At 34.2% G+C, this 20,239-nt stretch overlaps 1 protein-coding gene across 7 annotated transcripts in view; it reads left to right on the top strand.

The window, feature by feature from the left end:
* ZNF804B (zinc finger protein 804B) overlaps positions 1-20,239 on the top strand; it is an 871,803-nt gene that overhangs the window by 488,771 nt on the left and 362,793 nt on the right. Inside the window, exon 5 of one of the 7 annotated variants that reach the window (XM_032484043.1) lies at positions 1,481-1,550. The exons of the other annotated variants lie outside the window; for them this stretch is intronic. The gene's annotated coding sequence lies outside the window, so the exon portion shown is untranslated. The remainder of the gene's footprint in view (positions 1-1,480; positions 1,551-20,239) is intronic. 7 annotated transcript variants of the gene reach the window in all.

Below are 20,239 nucleotides of genomic sequence, written 5' to 3'. Positions count from 1 at the left end.
TGAATTCAGCATCAAGCAACCCTGTGATTTGGACATCCTTGTTATTTGAGGGTGATGATAGTACTTGACTCTGACAGGAGAATTTACTGAGGACTCACAGATACTTTCTCTAGCACTTCCAGGCAATGCATCATTCTCTTCATTTTCTAACTTTCTGAATCAGTCGAGATTTATAAGACTTGCATATCTCTTGATTTAGACTCACTTATAAAACTAAGTGAAACAGAAAATCAAATTAAGAATATTCCTGATAAAATGCCAAATGAATGCCTTATGCTTAAGAGATTCATGAGGAAGTACTAAGAAGTGAAATACCATGATGTCTACTAGGTTTTGAATGGTAGAGCAAATCAAACCAAACCAAACCACCAACCCACTGTGTGTGTGTGTGTGTGTGTGTGTGTGTGTGTGTGTGTGTGTGAAGGGAAATAAAGCATGTAAGGCCAAAGTACCGTTGATGAATCTGGATGGAGAGTGTCTAAATGCTTATTGTGCTATCATTTCAATATACTTTTCTGTATATATGAAATTTTTCACAAGAAAGTTTGAGGATGGGAGAAAGAACTCTATGTGAAAGTTAGGAGTGAAAACAAAAGCAAACATAGCTTTTGAATTTTACTTGTTTATATTGTGTTCAAGGCCAGACTGAGATACACAGGACCTCTTTGTCAAAGTGTTGTTAATACTACTTTTATATTTATTTGGGAGGGCATTAAAAAATAGTTTTCTATAAACAAAAAGTGTATGCTTATTTTTAAGACCTTGAAGTAGGGATTTGTTACCTAACTAATAAATACATAGGTGTTAATATACTTAATATCTTTTATTTCATGATTTTCAGCCACTCCTGACTTAGAGGCTCAGTACTTATATAAGTAGTAAGAGCTGGGGCTTAAATTTCTTTGCTTCTGACATTGTGGGTCCTTGGATAAGCCATTTAAATTCTATGTGCCTTTTTCCAAATCTATGGAACTGAGATAATAATAAAAGCTAGCTTGTAAGAAATTTGTGAGATTTCCTTGAATTAACACACGTAAACATCTTAGAATGCTGCTGGCAGCATGGTAAGCCTTCAATACATATCAACTGTTTTTGTTATAATAACCAAAGAGTGTTAGGCAATCACTAATCTAACTTACTCAAGTAGAGCTAAAAGTCCTGTAACTAGAACCATACCTTGCACTCCTTGAGTTCAGTATTTCAGTTAAACGTAACTAGACCTTGCACCATTTCAGATCAAATGTTCAGTTAACTGTATCTTTCATCTTCGATGCCTGATGGTTGGGTAGTGTTAGTTTTGGGTTTGCAACTCTCAACTTTTGTGTTAGCCTTAAAAAAAAAAAAAAAAGTGAGTAGATTAATTTAGGCATGGCTTATCTTCCTTTTTTTTTTTTTTTTTTTTTTTTGGCAGACTGGGCCCAGTTTATGTTTGCCTGTTATTTAAGATGCTTGCATTCCTAAGCATCAAATTTCTGATCAGTTTTAGGACTGAGGTCCCATGTATATGGTGCCCTGAGAAGCTGCTGAGCTGTCTCACACCTTAACATCAGGTACTGTACTAAGTGCTTTATTTACATTTTTTTATTTAATCTGTACAGAAAAGCTAAGAAGTTGGTTATGTCATCCTAATTCACTTAGGAGGAAAACTTGGTCTGAGAGTTCATTAATATGCTCAAGGTCACACACTAGTAAGTGGCAGATCATATTTGAAACCAGGCTGACCATCTCATTCCCTGAAAGCTATTGGCATTTCGGCCCTTCTTATTCTCAAGGAAAAACATTGAAATAATTAGATCCATCAATAAGGCTATTCACAACACTAGATCCAGAGCAGCTGAACCATCTTGGTGTGATTCTGTAACAGTTGAGATAAGAGTATGGGAAGAAACACAGTCTTTGGAGTACTATAAGGTACTCCCAAAGGGGATTGAACTTTCCCACTGGCCACTTTAGCAGCTTAACCTGAGGGCAGGTTCTTCAACCCTTGTGTACTTGATTTCTTCATCTGAAAGTAAAAATAGACATAATAATCTCTACCTTATAGGCTAGAGGAGGATTGAATTAAATAATCTATACATAGCACATGACATATAATAAACATTCAGCATATGTCATCTTGCTCCTTATATTGGGATTATTTTTACTTGGGCTACAAGTGTTCATTTTCCATTAGAAGAGAGTTCTTAAATTAAGAAGACATTTGTCCTCAAGATTTCTGTAAGTGCTGGGCCTGTATTGGCCCCTTCATGATGAATACCAAATCATCTTAGATAATCCTATGTAGACATATAATATGAATTGGTATCCCCATAGGAGATACACTTAGAGAAAAATAGTTTTCTACAGGCTAGTGCTAAGTTCTGGCACAGAAGCAGCATCCCTGCAGCCTTCCATGTACCACAGGGGTGTATTTCAGCCCCATTCATGGCAAAGCTATGCTGTGGCCCCACCCTGCAATCAACTGCTCATCTAAAGTGTTTCCTTCCTAAAGATCATTGTCATTAAGGTAATTTGCTTGATTGGCCACTTTTTCTTTCCGATTGTCGGGTTCTCTGCTAATAAATATTCCCCTTCTGGATAAATATATTCTAAATGGAACTTTTCATGGAAGGATAATAATACTCAGTTTTGTTTATACAAGTATTTATAAAATGAAAATGCCTTGTGTTGTATTTATTTTCAGAATGGAACCAAATAATCTTAGTTTTTAAAATGTTAATCTTTAAAATAAATTTTTTTTTTAAATTTTCAGAAACCTACTTGTCCTCTCAAAACTATATAGATACTTGTTAGTGATAATGGTAGCCAAGAAATTTTAAGCACTCTGTATGTGCCATGCATAGTTAATCTTTATGAATAATTCTCCTTAAAAATGGGAATATTAGTAATCATGTGTTAAAATTGATCACTCTGTAAATAGAATTCCTAAAATATGATGTAAAGTATGTTGAAATCTTTCTTAGTGAGTCAGAAAACAGCTCAGGTTAGACATGGATTTATAAAAAAACAACTTGACTGACTGAAATAAAATGGCTTGAGATTAAAATGCTTTCATAAATCCCAATAGTGGAGGATTATGCATCGAACTACATATACTGAATAGTCATTGACTGCTAGGGAATAGAATATTTAAGAGTGGATGATTATCCTGTCCTAGTTAAGAAAGTTCATAGAAGTAAAACTAGAAATTCATAATACATTGTCTATTACATATTTTCTTTAACTCCATACTTAGGTATGAAGTGATCATTAACAGTCTTTGTGTAATAAAGAATTTGACCTTGCCCAGAGAAAGGTGTGGCCTTTGCCCTAGGCTTTGAGTGCTCATCTATTTAATACCTGATAGGTGCATCTTTGCTTAGGGAGGGGGCTGGCTACACTGGATCTTGGGGTGGAGTCATTCACACCCAATAGCTGTAGGGTTGGGGCTGGCTCCACCATAAAGCCCAACAGGATGACCTAGCGTGGAGGCTTTGGGTCAGTTGACCTAGAGTCTGGGTTCGAACCATGTGAGCAATCAGTCAGTGATGCCTGCTTATTAAAGCCTCAAGGAAAACTACGGGCACAGAAGCTTGGTTGAGTGTCCTTGTTTGGTGATACCCTGTGCACATTATTACCTGTCACTTCCAAAAGTGGACATCATGTTTGGAATCCTTGAGACTCTTGTCTATGTGTCTCTTCCTTTGACTAATTTTAATTTTTCCTTATGATAAACAGTAGCCATAAATATAACTTTTCGGGGAGTTCTATGAGTCCTTCTAGAAAATTATTGAATCTGAGGGTGGTTTTAGGAATCCCTGTGAGCTTGCAGTTGGTGTCAGAAGTTGGGGCAGCACTGGAGACTATGCTCTCACATGTCATAGTTTGACTATTTCTAGGCATTCTTAATAAATGTTATAAGCATTGTTAAATCCTGAACTGCCTTCTGAATTTTCTGACTGAATTATATTTTGTGCAGTTTTCCTATTATTTTGGGCATGTTCTATTTCTTAGGAAGAGATAAACACTCAAGTAATAGGATATTTATTGCTTACCAAGTATACATATCTGGCTGATGTATATGATTACTTGATTACTCCAGATATTTCATTGATAGAGATATGTCCTAGTTTCAGCCATGCTCTGCATCCTGACAAGACTATACAATATATAAGCAATGCCCTTTTTCACTAAGTGATACAATACAAATATTTGGTAGAACAGTCACATCTTATTCCAAATCCATCTCAGTTTTTATACTTTTTACCAGGGGCAAATCAAACTCAAGTTTGGAACTGTTTTCCCAGTTTGATTTTCTCTAAGATTGTCTTAATGACCTGAGACTAGCAAGACTAATTATTTTGTTGTGTCCTCATCAATTGTACAAATGAATTGAACCAGCCAAGTAAGTTGGTTCCATTTGATTAGTTCGTACTCATTTCTGCTTCAGCTATTGTCAGCTGTTGGGAAATGAGATTACAGAAACTGGTTCGCCCATGAAGTGGAACACTGCCAACTCTGTTAGGGGAACTTAAATTCTATCACAGTTCTATCTCAAACCCATTACTAATAAAACCTTGCACTGTGGGCTTCAGCCTGCAATGGGCACTTATGAACAGGTCAGAAAACGAAGAGTAGAAGTTGAAACACGAAGCCTTTGATTATGGCTGCATAGATGGTAGCACTATATGAATGACTGAAACATTACGCTGTACACCAGAAATTGACACACTGTAACTGACTATACGTCAATAAAAAAAATTAAGGAAGGTTGCCACCTGATCTCACTGCATATAATCTATATAAAATTAAGTAGTCTGTCTTTAAAATCAAATGTTTCTGGAGTCAGACTTTTTAGCAGCATGCCATTTTACTTAGAAAGTATAATCCAAAGATTCCATGGGCCTTGTTGTTTCCAATGAACATGTGTAAGAAATAATTGAACCAAATATCCAATCTCTAACTCACGCTTATTGAGGAAATTCATCTAGTACTATTTCAAATGTAATACAGTTTTTGCAAATTAGTTCTGAATCCTCTTCAGTATTTTATAATTTTTATTTTACATGCTCACTAACAAAGATGATTTGAATGATTCTGCAATACAGAAGAAAAAAACTTTTGAAATGTGTCCATACTCATAATTTCTATAATCTTTAACTTATAAGGAGAATGTAGGATTTTACTTTTTAAGAAATAACTAATCTGGCATATGACATAAAGTTTGCTGTGATTCTTCTGTAGGCAAACTATTTAAACAAAAGATGGGGAAATGTTCTGAAGCAGAAGACTCTTTTGGACAATAATAAGGAAACTTCAGTACCAACAATGTGGGAGGGTTCCCTTTTCTCCACACCCTCTCCAGCATTTATCATTTGTTGATTTTATAATAATGGCCATTCTGACTGGCATTTTTCTGATAGTTAGTGATATTGAGCATTTTTTCATGTGCCTAATGGCTATTTGTATGTCTTCATTTGAGAATTGCTTCTGCCCATTTTTGGATTGGACTGTTTATTTGTTATTAAATTATATTGTATCAACTCTAAATGAGACATTTTCTACTGTTAAAATATCAAATGTAACAAAATTAACAAAGTTCCTTAGAATACTTTAATATTCATTACACTTTAAAATTTCACCAATTAACCAAAAATATTCTTAAAGTTAGTTTGTTTAAATTAAAGATCCAATTAAGGTAAGGCATTATTTTCAGCTGGTATGTTTCTTTGATCTCTTTAGTCCCAGTAGCCATCCTTCTCTACTCTCTGCCCATCTTTTTTTTTTTTTTTTTTTTTTTTTTTGATACGGACTTATTGAAGAATGGGTTGCACCTGCTTGTCTAATTATTTCCTCTGCCTCATCATGTCATCTAACTTGTCTCTCTACTCCTTTTATTACTTACTGATAAACAAGAAGTCAGATTTTACAGTTTGGTTATAGTCAGATAATAGGATCTTGGGAAGATCCCTTGTAAGTGGTGCTGTAGACCTGTTACATTCTATCTGGAGGTACACAAAGTCTGAATTTTCCCAGGATTCATTTTGCTAAGAGTGATCTGTGGATTCAGCAGGTAGCATCTTGAATCCTCCATGGTAGATTGTACTTTTCTCTTCCCCACCTGAATCTTGCTGTGTAATATACAGTCGGAGGCTGTGTTTTAAATTTTGAGTTTCATGGTAATTGCTTCAAGTCACACTCATATTCATTTTATTTCACATTTTCTATTTCTTGACATATAATTATGATATTTATAATAGGAGACATGGGGAGTTAATCCTTGATTGTTTTTAGCCATATTCTGATTTGAATAGACTTTGAAAAATATGAAACTGTTCATAATGTTTGTGGGTTGCAAGCTAGAAATTCCCTCAGTAAAGCAAAGCCATCAAATCCTTTTCTGTAGGTTTATTTTTGAAGGGACCTAGTTTGCTCCTTTTCTATAATTCCACAAGGCAAGCAGAGCAGAGTTTGCTTCTGGAAAACTTACAACGGGAGATACTGATGCTTTTGTGAGACAAGTGGCAGTTCACTGGGAAATCATCTAGCAAGTGATTCTTTCTTCAGGCAGATCAGATCACCTCTATCATCATCTGCTTTTTGTTGGGCTTCTAATTCCGTTTAAAATTCTTATTAAAAGTTTGATGGTATAAATGAGACAGATTAAAGCACACACATAACTGCATATATTACACAAAGTGTGCCACCTTTTGTCCATGTGGATGTTAGTACGTGGTATAGGGGCCTGAGAACCACTCAGACGTCATCGCCCCCAAAGAAGCAGCTGGCAATTCTGATCACTGCAGCTCTCTCCAAACAAGGGGCAGTAGGCAGCTGTGTAAAGCTTGCTAGTGTAACTGACAGACATGAGCCATAAAATAGTTTTGTCATTTTTCAAATGGGACTGTCTATTTCAAGTTGCTGGCTTTTGCTTAGGCTTTTTTTTTTTTTTCTCTTGGCATTATTCTTCTTTCTTTTTCTGCCAAGACAATTCTGAATTACCCTTCAAAAGCAGTATAACCAACTGTGATTATCAGAGGGGAAAGGAGAGAAGGGATTAGATTAGGGTATAGGATTAAAAAATACACAATACTATGTATAAAATAGATAAACAACAAAGGCCTCCTGTATAGCACAGGGAACTTTATTCAATTTCTTGTAATGCACTGTAATGGAAAATAATTATATTTATATATATATATATATATATATATATATATATATATGTAATTTTATATATATATGTAAATATAGTTATTCATATATAACTGAGTTGATTTGCTATACATCTGCAAATTGACTACAGTTCAATAAAAAATGAGGAAAAAAAAGTGATATACAAGTTATCCCATCTCTAAAGTCTTCCCCAAGCCTCTCTTCTAGTTTCTCATTATAGAATTTGCCAGTTTGCAATTGATCTTTTGGCGTAACTGTTTTCTTTCTAAAACTAGAAGCCTCCCTCAGAGTTAGGTACCACTTCCTTTTCAAGTCTGGTAATTAGTTCCTAGAATCTTGTAAACAGTTAAATATGTGTTTAATGAATGAATGAGAAAAAATTATAAGCCTTTGTAACATTGGAAAAGAGGTAAAGAGGACAAAAGAGGGGGAAAAGGAGAGAAGTAATCAATTTATAGTGGTCTGAGATCTGATCTGCACCAGCTCTCAGTGCAGAAATGCTTCAGTGGTCAGAGATCCGCTGACACTGGCATAACATTGTGCATTGAGCTGAACATTTTAATTTAACCATTTATGACATTAACGTAATGTCCATAACTCTTGATGTCCAATAAATCCCTTATTGTTTTAAATTCTGAAATGAGCATTCTTTGGAGTGTGATAAACTGGGGCTGAGTCGAATGCATTTTGTATTCATAAAACCACCCCCAGATTCACTAGTAGGTATTAGATATGCTTATTGAGCTGAGCAGAAATAACTGTCTGCCAAAAAAAGGATGATAATGAAAGAAGGATCCCAAGAAGAGACCAGAAAGTCTCCAGTTTATAGAGCCCCCAGGAAGGAGAGGAACCAAGAGTAAGGAATCAGAGGCTCCAAAAGACAAATGTTATCTGGAATTTCCTTGATGTCTTCAGGGATGTGCTCGTTAGAATCTGTTAGCAGACATTTATCCACACACCTACTTTGGATCCCTTGGAGTTTGGCACTGTCAGATAGTAGTCTGGGAGCAGGATGACCTGGGATTGGAGCTCAGCTATTTACAACACTCCTTTCCAAAGGTACAATGAGGAAAAGGAAAGATGGAGCTTCATTTCCTCTGTACTTTCACATTCTGTTCAGTGGAATGATGAGAAAGAACAAATGGTGTGTGTTTACACACACACACACACACACACACACACACACACACACACACACACACACAGTTATTTCAGGTTATGCCACTAACAAATATTGCTGCAGAAATTTAGAAGAAAACAGAAAATGACAGCAAAGAAACTGGAAACAATCCTTCCATTTTTGGTGAAGATGATAACAAAAGTAATATTTTAAATCTGAAAATAAATTTGGAAAACTTGAAGGTGCTTTGGGGCTAAAGTAGAGTTTATTAACTTTAGTAAAATGACCTATATTTTAGAAAACAAAATATTTTAAAAATATGTCAGTGAAGTGAAAAAATAAAAGCACAGAAAACTCTTCAGCAAAATTTTCTTCACTGTAATATTATTCAGACTCATACTTGTGAGTTAATATTTTTTTTTCAGTTATGTTAGTATTCAATAAAAAATACTTGTTTGAAGAAAAATTATTTCCAATGCTGCATTGAGTAATAAAAATTTCTTTCCTTCAGTAGAATTTTTCTTTTTTTTTAATAAAAAAGTTTAAGATTTAAAGCTTAATTTCTAAGGCATGTTCCTTTTTTTAGATACTGATTTTTAAAGCTTAATTTTTAGACCACCAGTGTTATGAAAATTATACAGTAAATAGTAAGGGCTTTTAATAAACTTGGAATAATGTGTGTACAGGCTGCTTGATCAAGAGAATCAGCAAAAAAGATAATATTAAATGTTTTCTTCAATAACTTCTAGTACATACATTCCTGGCATGGGGCTACAGGGATGGTTTGGATTCACATTATTTTCACATTCCATTAGGCAAGATGGATTTTAAGAAAATAAAGAGGAAGTGTGATGAGTGCAGCAGTAGGAAAATGCTTGTGATCTACACATATCATAACAGTGAGAAGATGAAGATAAATATTGCCTGGGGACCTAGTTCTGCTTCATCAAGGTAGTGACACCTAAAGTATTGTGGTGGTAGTTGTGGTAGTTTTTTGGTAGTTGCTTTATTTCTTTGTTAGTTTTTTTCTAAGTATGAATATAAGTTCTTTAAATTTTCACTTGTAGGAAAAACATAAAGGAGAAGAATCATGCTGATAGAGGCACAGACACATGAATTAGTATACAATGTTTGGGGAATTTTTACTAATTTGGTATGGCTGGAGCAGTTGGTCTTCATTGGGAGTGATGTTTTGCCCCCACTCAAATATTTGGCAATGGCTGGAGACATTTTTGCCTCTAATGGGTTGAAGTGTGATGTAGCATCTAGTGGGGAAAGGACAGCAGTGCTACTAAACATCTTACGGGATAGACAGGACATGCCCCACAACAAATACCTCGCTCAAAATGTTAGTGTTGCCAAGCTTGAGAGGGTCTTGGCTAAAGTATGAAAGATGAGGTGATAAGAGAGGGAGAAATAAAAGGAAATAAGGCAGATAGTGTCCATGTTACAGGTAGGAGGTACTGGGGGGGCTATGAATGTTAACATCAGGAGGAAATGAATGGTATGAGTATTATCAGTGATGAAGAAGTAAAGGGAAAAATAAGGAAAGATGCAGGCTCAAACATACAACTGCTCAGGTGTGCACACAACAGATCTAAAGAGTGCATTCACATGGGTTACACTGCACAGAGTTTCCCCTGGAGTTGTGCATGGCACAACCTCCACAACCTGTTGTAGTAAGGAAACCTATACAGAGACATAAAATAAGACGAACCTGTGAACGCTGAAATGATCGTACAGTAAATTTAAGTTTAGATGATGTTTCATACGAAAAGTTTCTTTAGAAAGTGTTTGTATCTAATTTTAGAGACTATAGCATAATTAGCAGAAAGGATTGGGAAGGGCATGTAGCTGGGTAAAAAATGGGCAATCTTGGAGACAAGAGAGGTCGAGAATTATGTCATAGAAAAGTCTGGCTTAAATGAAGGAGCCTGTTGGGAAGTATGGAGTTTTGAAATAGAAAAAATATAACATGATTTGATGGAAGGCTTTGGATGCTAGTTGTCGAAAGTTAAGGTTTGAGGCAGCGAGTTAGAAAGAGTTCTTGTAAGTTCCTGAATAGGAGAGAGATGAATGAAAATGTCCTTTGAGTTATATTGTTCCTCCAGCCCTGTGTTAGATAGATCATAACATGAAGAAAATGAGGCATGTGATAGGGTGATCAGCAATTGAAGTTCTGCCCTCAATTTACAAACAAAATATCTGCTCACAGCCACCCATAAAATATTCCTTCCTAGGCATGAAATGTGCTGTTAAGTTTCCTTTCAATTTTCTTGGGTATGTACACTTAGTCTTTCAGCCTTTCCTCATCAGGCACATTCCCCTACACTTCAATGATTTATTCTGCTCTTCCTCTGTACTCTCTCCATTTGTGTTTCTCCATATCTCACTTCATTTACAATGATTCAGATTAAACAGCATGGTCTCATCAGATCAGAACTTATCAGAAGGAAAGGATGCTATCTATCCAAAAGGAAACATATGATATATTGTTTTATTTTTTAAGGAAGTAAAGATGAAAAAAGAAGAGTAGGATCAATCTAACATTTTCTATTTCTACCATAAATACTGAACATGTAATAAGATGTGAATAACTGATTAACAAATTTGAGAACAAGGAAATGTCCTATGTTAGAGGTTATTTCTTAAAAATATAAGCTTTCCATTAGTCTTTATTCAAAGCCATTTCAATTAAAATAAAGCATTTTAAAAGTAATAATTGCTATTAAGGAGAGGTTATTTTAAACTTGTAGAGTTAGGTTCTTCTCATATTCTTGCCTAGTGAAAAGAATCTAACATCCTCCTGTCTTTCATTATAAATATAATAAAAATGCAGCAGCAAAACACTTGAGTGTAAATCAATGCAGAGATTTTTTTTCCCAAGCTCAAGACAGATGAAATGATAAAAAAGACTATTCCCACTTTAAACAATATACTAGATTTACTCATCTGAAACAATTTTTTTTTAAGGGTCAAAATATTTAAAACAATCACTCTTAAAACATTTTACATCAGACAAAGAAGACAGAGATCCCTTTGAGGTAGGGGGTAAAAAAGAAAGAGGCATGCACCATATAAGTGTCCTAGTTTACTGCCTGGAAAATTTTTCCAGGCATAGCACAGAAACCCAAGTAGAGCTTGGCAGTTTTTCTGAGTTAAAGAGATGGAGCTGTGAAGTCAGGGAGGCCAAGGTAGCTAAAGTATACAGGACAGAGATACACAGAAAACCCTTGAGACCTGCATAGGGTCCCTTGTGATTATTCAGTGAAGTTCATATCAGTTCATATATATGTGAAAACTACCGAAGACTTGGAAAACAACCACCTAAAATGATTTGGAAGAACACCTGAGAATAGTGCCTATTTCCACCAACCAGAATGGAAAAACTTGTAAATCACAGGAAAGAGTACTCGGAATCTTCTTGTTTTTGTATACAATTTACCACAACAAAATTCCTAAGAAGCTTAAAAGCAAAACCCAAAAAAGGCAAACATTTTTAAGGAACTTAACCATGCCACAAACAAGGATCAAAAATATTTACAGAAATAAAAAATATTCAATGTCCAGTAAATTAAGATCCACAATGAATGGCATCCAAACAAGAATTACGAGGCATACAAAAAAGCAGGAAATATAGGAAAAAATCACTCCATCAAAGCTAACCCAAAAATAGCACAGATGATAGAATTAGTTAAATGTCATTAAGAATTTATTATAACTATATTCCATATCTTCAAGAAGCTAGAGCAAAAGTTGAACATGCTAAATAGGGTCATAAAAGTTACAAGTTGGACTTTTAGAGAAGAAAGAACTTCTCTAAATGTATTTAGAGAAGAAAAATATATACCTCAAATATTGATAATTCTAGCCTTTATGTACAGAGGCTGGAATATATATGTGTGTGTGTGTGTGTGTGTGTATGTGTGTGTGTCAGATATTGAAATACACACACATACACACACATATACATATATAGAGAGGCTGGAATTAACAGCAGATTAAACATTTCAGAAGAAATTAATTAACTTGAAAACAGGCATAGAAAATATCCAGTGAGAAACACAGAAAGAAAAAGACTAAAAAAGCTAAGCAGAGCATTAATGTGGGACAACTTCAAGTGTCCAAATATATGCATAATTGAAGTGCCTAAGGATAGGGCAGGGGCATAACAATCTCTTAAGAGATAATACCTGAATATTTTCTAAATTTGATGAAAATATAAACCCATGTACAAGAACCTCAACAAACACAAGAAGCACAAAGAAAACTACACCAAAGCACATTAAAATCAAATTGCTTATAATTAATGATGAAAAGAAAATCTTAAAAGTTGCCAACATAAAAAAAAATACAGTATGAAACAGAGAAACAAAGATGATAATGTTAGCAGATTTCTTTGGAAACAGTGCAAGTTAAATGACAATAGTCTTTAATTAAAGCAAATAGACAGTAGAGCCACATTTTTCAAATAGTGAAATAACAAAACCACAACCTAGAATTCTTTACCTGGTAAAAAAATATCTTTTAAAAGCAAAGGTGAACTAAATACTTTTTTCGACTTATAAAAGCTAAAAGAATTCACTACTAGCAGACCCAAACCACAAGAATGGAAAAATATTACCAGTTAGAAATCTGGACCTACACAAAAGAATTAGGCTCACTAAAATGGTAACTATGTGAGTAAATATAAAGATACTTTTTCTCATTATTTAAATCCTTTTATAAATAACCGTTTAAAGCAACACTAATATTTAATGCATCATTAAGTTTATAACATATGCAGAAGTGAAATGTGTAAAAACGACAGTACAAAGCTTTGAAAGGGAGAAATGGATGCATACTGTTGTACAGTTCTTATTTGGTATGTGAAGTAGTGTAAAGCCTCTTGATAGTAGACAGTGTTAAATTAAAAATGTATACTATAAACCTCAAACAACTAGTAAAAGTAGCACAGCAAAGCACTGTTGCTGAGGAGATAAAATAGAATTATAAAAAATTCTTAATCCAGAAGTTACAAAAAGAGGAAAAAGGGAACAAAGAAGAGTTGGGATAAACAGAAACAATATAGGAAGGTGATATTTTGAAACCCACTCATATAAATAATGCATTAAATATACAGTTAAAAAAATGTAAGTTAGGCATTATCAGGTTGCATAAGAAAGACTCAACTTTATGCTGCCTATAGAAAAAACCCACTTTAAAAGTAAAGACACACATAGACTAAAAGTAACCGGATGAATAATAAAGTAAAAGGATAATAATTAATGTGCTTTGCTCATATTAATTAGTGTCAAACTCCATTGTGGGAACTGTAGGCAGGCACCAAATTCCTGTAGGTTGACTTTGTCTGAATCTCGAACTGGCCTGGTTCCCTTGTCACATTGCATTTTGCAACCCTTTCCTAGTTCCTGAAAGAGGCATGCAGACAAATGTACTAGATTATGGTATAAAGGCCACTAGATAATTTCTGCATACATTTATGTGACATCTGTTTTAAGCTGGTTAGCACTGGAAAGAGCAGGCACTAAAAGTCTTGAAAAAAGATACTTTTTTTTTTTTCATTTCTTGAGCATATTTGACTCAATGAGATGTGAAGGGAAGGAAGCAGAGGCCAATTAAAAAAGAAAAAAATATATTTGAGGTATTTTCCTTCTCACCCTCAAGTTTTGGGGAAAGGAGTAAACTAGTTTTTGTCCTTTTAATTTGTCAGTATACAGTTCTTTCAGAGGTATGCTGGCAATTAGGTTATACAAAAACATGGAAGAAAGGTAGTACAGCCAGGAAGTAGTGTCCCCAAATGATCCTACAATTCCTTGGAATGAGCACCATCCATTATAAAAGACCTCAGATATTCAAATGCTGCTCTGAATAAAGGAACAGCTCTTGTTTTCCACTGATCACTTCTTCAAGTCTAAATCAGCATGTGGTGATTGTAGAAGAGCAGAAAATTTATCATGGTAGACATCATGGAAGACATGAATCTCAAGGTGAAAAGAGAAGTTTCAAAAACTCTAAAGGAATGCAAAAAAGTCAAAAGGACAGTTCAGCATCTGGTTCTCCTTGCAGACAGGGCAAAACTGAGTCTTGGCACCATATGAACATGCATCATGATGTAGAGTCTAGGGATCACCAACCAACATGATGAGTTTTGAAGTCACCTCTCCCCCAAGACTCCACCAATCCAGCACCCAGTAAAGCACTCTTTGATCTCTGACTTTCCGATTAGCACATATATCCTTATTGCAATGCAAAATGTATTTCTTTCTGTGAGTCATGGTCAAAATAGTTTGGAAGTCACTGCTCTGAGGGGAGTTAAAAGTCTTTGACCTTGGCTATAAAGATCAGCTGAATGCAAGTTGATTGCAGCCAAGCAATTTGAATTTAGGCAATTAAGCTATATTAGAAAATAAGTATGCAATTAACTTAGCTATGCTTTAAAATTCTTGGCTAATTTATTTTCCAGGTAAATAGCAAATTCTCAAGGTCTAAAATTTAGAGTTTCCAAAGATGTACAATAAAAATATTCTGTCTCACCTCTTTTCCCTGAACTTTTAGTTTCCCTTCCTAGAAGCTACCAGTCAATAGTTTCTTATGTATTTTTTCAGTTAGTCCACTCATTAGCTAGTTGTTTCAAGATGACTTGGGGACATTTTTGCCTAGATTGATGAAGTCCTTGAATAGCTGACTCCTTTTATTGCTCAGGCAACCTGCCTGACCTGTAAGTACCCAATGCAGCAATTCTGTTGTTCAACTCTTGTTACCTCTTTACTTCTAGTAGGACTCAAATTAAACCTGGGAGACCCTATGAGAAAAAGGGCCCATTGGCCAACTCTTCAAGATACACACCTAACTTATGCTATGTTTTTATTGGGATCCAGAGGAAACTTCTGATAACAATGGCTAACATTTGGTGTGTACTCTGTTCCATCATGATTCTAAGCAGTTTACTCATAATAAATCGCTGATTCCCACTTACACACAAAATTATCTCTGAGGCCACTACTACCCTTGTTGTCCAGATGAAGTGACTTGAAACATTTAAGTGACTGTGTACATTCACACAGCTAGCAGATGATGGAGCTTGGATTCAAACCAGCCAGTGACCAAGGTTAGTTATGCTCTTTATCCCAGTACTGTATGTGCTATAATGCCTCTTATTTACACTGATAAAACTGTTCTCTTTTCTTGCTGGACTAGAAGGGATGTAGCTTCTTAGGACTTACGGCTGTCATTGAACAATGGTTTTTCCCCTCCGACCTCTTTCTGTGCTATAGGAGTGATCATAACCTGCACTCCTCTTTAACTGAATCTCAGGAGGAATATAAGACAGCACTAAAATGTGTGTGGTCGTGGATGTTTGTGTGCCCATATGTATTTTTAGCCATATTCTGTGAATTGATGTCTCTGCTAAAAGACTCAATGATCTGGAGAAAAGAGAACCTGCTTTAGTTTCAGCTGAAATGATAAAATTACTCTTTCATCAAAGAGACAAACATTTGGTGGAACAAGCTAAAATAGTGGTCCTACGATGATTTTAGATTTCCTAAGACAAGAGAAGGTGAATAAGGAGAAACACAATTGAAAGCAGAGCCAACAGAGTTGGCAGCTGACACACGTAGAAGATTTATTTAGTTATGTGAGGAAGGTTGTGGAATGTCAGGTCTTTACAAAATTGTGAGTAAAATCTGCATTGCTTTTCAAGAGTTCATGGTAAAGTGGATTTATTTTGGGGAATGCAGAGAGGTACCAGTTTCAAAGAATTGGTGACTAAGAGATAGCTGGGTTATGCTAGCATTTTTTCATGTCTATCCAAACATTTACTGAGCTCAGTGGAGTCCCTATCTATTACTAAAATGCTTAGTTTAATATATAGGATAAGTGGTATTATATTAGAATATAATAACCCAAAAGATAAATTTATTCCTCTCCATATTTCATAAATGTATATATATGTTTTCACTGAACTAGCAATATATCCTCTTTCTTCACATTTTAAATTTAATTTTTGGCTGGTAATTTGACTAGTGTATACTAACCCTCATAAAGATGAATAGGCAAAAAATCATAGGTATTTAAATGGTATGACCTCCTTGAAAATAGATTGTTTTAATTGAATTCTAACTTTCAGAGCTTTAAACAGACATGGGGACTTAATAAATGTGTGTTTAGTGATGATAATAACAAAGAGATTAAAATGTTTTGAAGGCTGTTGGAATTAGACCTAGCACATTTTTTTTAAAAACATGGAATCCCATGTAGAAAATATTTAGGATACATAGTTAAAATAATAGTAATTTGGAGATTTTATTCAACTGCTTTTATTTTTAAACTGAATGTAGCATTTAACTTTTGAATATTTAGATAAGCCTTGCAAATCCTCAACCCCAGAGTCCATACCACCTACCACTCTTATTTGATCTGCTATATGGACAGCTGAAGATGCAAGAGAAAAATCCTAAAATTGTGCAACAAATTTATGGCTTCCATAATTCATGGGTGCTCCAACTTTATAATAATAATAACTAACATTTATTTATTTTTTTACTTTCAGCCAGGCAGTGTGCTACACTTTTAATAGGAATTACCTTATTTAAACCTCAAGTAACTCTTGCTGAATTTTGCCTCCATTTTATATATGCCAAACAAATGCTTAAGTGACCTTTTCATTTATCCAGTTTCACATACATAGAAAATACTGGGAACTACACTTAAAATAAGAAAATTTGATGCGAGAGGCTGTGCTCTTAAGTAGTACATTTCTTTACCAATAATTATCTAGTCTTCCTGATACATAATTTCTCTAATTCATAAATAGCAAAGGAGACCTATATACTTCCTCCCTCTCACATTAGAATGATCTCTGGCATTTTCCAGATGGGTCTTACCACTGAAGTTCCCTTCTTCATGGTTTTCTCTTGAGTATAAAACCTCTTGTGGCAGTAAGAGTTAAATTTGATGAATTTTATGTCCTTCCTTGCGAAAGACAGAGAGTAATTTTAGCAAATAAATACATATATAAAATAGGATAAAAAGTGAAAATTAAGAACTCAGATAACTTGGAGTCAAGGAATAGAGATCAGGTTATAATTCCTTCTGTGGATTAAAGCTGACCACTTTTTATCAGTTGATAACAGTCAAGATGGGACAGAAAATAAGACATGCAACTGAATTTATGAATATTTTATAGTAGATGAAAATATTTAACAATTGCTGCCAAATTGTATGGTCCCTGAAACCCTAGGGCAAATGAATACAATGAAGGACTTTGAGGCAAGCAGAGATCTGATTAAAAAAAATCATTGACTGTAAGACCATAATGAATTACATTTGTATTAAAAGATTAATAATGTGTTATTTGGAAGACTTTTAGAAATGTTAGAGCATTGAAAAAATACAGTGATACTCCAAAGAATAATGACGTTGAAAACTAACTGCTAGCATTATACATTTAGGAAGACACAACAGTAGTAACTGTGGACTTGATGATAACAATATTTTCCAGCTCTTTTTTTTTTCCTTTGGTTCTGCTGCTGTAAGGTGGACTTTTTTCGGGAGGCTAGGGTATGGATTCTTGATTTTTGTGGCTTTATTTCTGAAAAGTTTTAAGCATCAACTTAATACCAACTCAAGTTTTTCCCCTCTTAGATTGGTGTGAGTCTGAAATTCAAGCCAGCTTTTGTTGTTGTTATTGGCTTAGTATAGTTACTGTGGATTCAACCCATAGTGTCATGCATGTTAAGCAATTGCTCTGCCATTGAGCTGTGCATCCGCAGCCCCAAGGTGGACTTATTTTCAACAGTTTTGTCAAGAAATAAAACAGCATGGGATAGACATTATTAATGAGGAGGCTTACAAGCATTTCCTGAATGTGTAGAGATAGATATGTAAATGAACAGTTTTACGAAAGCATTACAATTGTCATTTAAGTTTATGCTTAAACATTGAGCCTCTTTGTCCAATGAGCAGATAGTCTTTATTGGATTTATTTTTAGGAAGTATTCTTCATTAATAAGATGAAGAAAAGTGTGGGCATGTTATATCAAGAGCTGTGTGTGAGTAGAGGCCTGTATGTTTCTGTATAGGTCACATTTAGTGGGGAGTGTTTTAACTGTAAATATATTCAAAACAACTCAGTTTAATGACTTACCAAAATCTATGAATTAAGCACAAACATTGGATCAAGGCATTTTTTTTCCATTTATTTTGCAGAAATTAATATAAGGCATATTTTAATAAAAGAGCATAAACTTTCCTCTAACTGGTTATAGTGTCAGGTATTTTATAATTAGATTTAATTTGATCTATTTTTGTGAGCAGACATGATTTAGCAAAATTTTATTTGGGAAATAAAAATAACTGTACTCTTTAATCTCTCTTACTAGTTTGAACAACATTTTGGCATCATAATTTAGACGTATAAACAATACATTTTGGTTCAGACCTGGTAATTTAGATCTGATAATTTATAAAATAGTTTGTAAATTGCCAGACCACTAAGACAAAAATGTTTTCCAGAAGCAACTATGCATCCAAGATCCCAAGGAAATGTTTGCTATGTATCCATACGTGGACATGTAATTATAGTTTTATTTGTTATTTGAAATAACAAATACAAATTTCCTAGTCCACCTCAAAAAGAATAAAGTTATTCTAGAACTGTGTAAATTTCCCCATTGAGAAAAGCAGTAATTTATAAATATTGAAAATTATAGAAAAACCTAAGATTAATATTTGATGTTTTATATTACAAACTCTCTTAAATTACAGTGTCATCTTATGTCCACATTGCTTTTAAAATCTGGTTACAGTGACTTCTTTACAATTATTAATTCTACTTTGTTACTATTTGGAAAATCAAAATTGATCAGGTTTGATCTGACAGAAAAACTCTTGCTCAGTGAGATCTGGCTTTAGATTATTGCAATATAAGATATTCTAGAGGATAGTGATACATTTGATGACATTTTCTTTGAACAAATACACACACACACACACACACACACATATATATATAGAATTAAGCTTGTAATTTATACATGTATATTTTAACAGATTTAATATTTTAATTTTTGTTTGCTTAGTGTTGAAGTATACTTTCTACTTTCTATAAAGTACTACAGGTGATAAATTTATTGTTGCTATCAAACATGAATTAAAATGGGCTTTATTTGAATATTTTTATGCATACCTGGTGGGTGGCAAAACCATGTTTGGAAATCTCTTCAGTAATTTTTTTTATTTCTCACGTTCAGAAATAGTCTTCTTAATTGGATCAAAGCAAGTTACTCAAAGTTCATGTGTACTCTTTCTCAGTAGGATTATTGAGTTGTGAGAATCTAAGGTTCATTATTTATAGGCCTGTGTCTGAAATAATTGAGTTGCTTTTGCAAAGAATTACATTATCAAAAGAAAAATGAAAAGAGAGTGATAAAAGAAGAAACATGATTCATATAAATAGGAAGACAAAAATGAAAGAAATGAGTTAGTTACTACATTAATTAATGTGAGATGTAAAGAATCAGAATATTTAATTTGTTTAAAACAATGGACCTTCATGACTTTTTGTGGTCTTTATCTGGCATCTTCAAATGCCAATTTTAAAAAATAGCACCAGAACATTGATTATATTAAACTGTTTGGGTAACACATTTTAATACTTTTAATTTCATATTCAAAGTAAGTTATTCTTGGCAGAAATAAAAATTGGCCAAAATCTATCACAGAATCACACTAGTCAGTCATACTAAATTGCTGTCCAGGGTGCTGAGTTGCCTTGGTTGAAAGTATGAGTCTTAAGCTTATTTCCTTATTTATGGTTTCTTTTCTTTTCTTTTCAACAAATATATATTAATCTATAATAGTGCTGCAGACATTGTTTTAAGTGCCAGGGGATACAGAGTTGAATGAGATATGATCTGTCCCCATGGAGATCTCAGTCTTCTAAAAGAGAAATCCTGTACA

The sequence above is a fragment of the Camelus ferus genome, chromosome 7 (genome assembly GCF_009834535.1).
Source record: "Camelus ferus isolate YT-003-E chromosome 7, BCGSAC_Cfer_1.0, whole genome shotgun sequence".
Lineage (NCBI taxonomy): Eukaryota > Metazoa > Chordata > Mammalia > Artiodactyla > Camelidae > Camelus > Camelus ferus.
This window is presented reverse-complemented; position numbering and strand designations above follow the sequence as displayed.